The 1736-nt window shown below is 42.2% G+C and overlaps 1 non-coding gene across 1 annotated transcript; it reads right to left on the reverse strand.

Moving 5' to 3' along the window:
- Positions 1-668: 668 nt before the first annotated feature.
- Positions 669-806, reverse strand: LOC114817033. Its single transcript, XR_003764871.1, has one exon. It is a non-coding gene; the product is annotated as a small nucleolar RNA SNORA7 (small nucleolar RNA).
- Positions 807-1736: the final 930 nt, after the last annotated feature.

Here is a 1736-nt window from a genome sequence, read left to right on the forward strand (position 1 = left end):
GAGAAGTTAAGTGGCTTGCCCTAGGTCACACAGCAGACAAGTGGCAGAGCCAGGATTAGAACCCATGTCTTCTCCCAAACCCGTGCTCTTTCCACTAAGCCATGCTGCTTCTCTAATGGGAAGATTTGATAGGGTGCTCAGACATATATATAATCCAACCAAATGCCTCTTAAGCAAATTGCACCCCCATCTCAGCCCTGACTACACTCCAGCATGCTGTACTCTGCCTCTCCTGTATTCTGACATGTAGTCCTAATTCCTAGATGTTTATCACTTCAAACATTTGTGGCAAACAGAGAACTGTGTCTGTCCACATTAGGATGCGAGCATATGAGATAACTGGAGATTGTCAGGCCACAATTCTCCCTTCTAGAGTGCCCTCCTAAAATCCCACCTTCTTCCACGGAGGTTTTCTCAAGTAATTCACAACACCCAAGTTTCTACCCACAGCCACCTAATGTCTTGTCTTATGCCATCGAGTCGTCTCCGATTCATAGTGAGTCCAAGGACACATCTCTCCCCGAACACCCCGCCTCCTTCTGCGATTGTTCCGGTAGAGTATCCATAGAGTTTTCTTGGTAAAAATAAGGAAGTGGTTTACCATCACACAGTAAACTTCAGACTCCACCCTCAAGTCTCTCCCATGCTGCTACTGCCCAGCACAAGTGACTTGTAGCAGATTGCCTTCCACTCGCTAGCCACTGCCCAAGCTAGGAATGGAATGAGTAGGCCTCTGCTTGACTCTCCCTCCTATAGTAGAGACTGGTAGAGTCCTGGAAACTCTCCAGGTGCTCCCCTGAGATGGGCAGCCACCTTTAGCACTTAGATATTTTTTTTCCTCTTGTCATTCCTTCTAAATTTATGTATGTTTGCATTTGGACTTTCCCTTGTATATTTTTTTTTTTATAAATCGATACAAAATAATTAGGTTGGACACTGTCCCACAAAGGGATCATACTCTTAAACCCCAATTTACAGATGAGGTAGCTGAGACAGAGGAGAAGTTAAAAGACTTGACCAAGGTCACACAGCAGACAAGCGACAGAGCCGAAATTAACTCGTTCTGCTACTTCATCCTGTTATACTTGAAATAACTTCTCTTATATCCTTTTATCCACCCTTACTGTCAATAATTTTAGTCTGTCTCTCCTTTTTGATTATGAGCCACTTTAGGACAAGGAGCAATGATTTGGTTCTGTTGTATTCTCTTAAGCACTTAACAGTGTTTCTCATTCATTAGGATCTCAGTAAATACCACTGATTGATCCATCAATCTCAAAAGAAATGAGAAGGATTTTCATTTTATACTCTCTAGCTCTCGAAACACAGCCTCGGTCTTTTTAAGACATTTCACATGAAGACGTTCAGCCTAATGGTCACTTTTCACATTGGAAAACAAGCCGTCTCCAACAATCTTCCTCAGCATTTAATACCTCAGAGATACTAATTATGTTAATCAAACTGAGCTCAATTAAAACACGATTTCATTAATAATGAATAATGAAAACATGTTAATGGCACCAAGAATACGAGCTAGGTGACATGAAGGGGAAAAAGCCGCCTTTTCTGAACCACAGAGAGGAAGAATATTTCAGCACATCATTGCCATGAAACGGTTTTCCAGTTCTTAGAAGAAACTAGCCGGCGCTACGTGATCTTTTAATGCCCAGCTTCGATGTTATAAAGCAAATAACTTCCCGGGCCATGTCAGTAAAGGAGCCATTTATCCAGGAAAA

Source organism: Ornithorhynchus anatinus, chromosome 1, assembly GCF_004115215.2.
Source record: "Ornithorhynchus anatinus isolate Pmale09 chromosome 1, mOrnAna1.pri.v4, whole genome shotgun sequence".
Lineage (NCBI taxonomy): Eukaryota > Metazoa > Chordata > Mammalia > Monotremata > Ornithorhynchidae > Ornithorhynchus > Ornithorhynchus anatinus.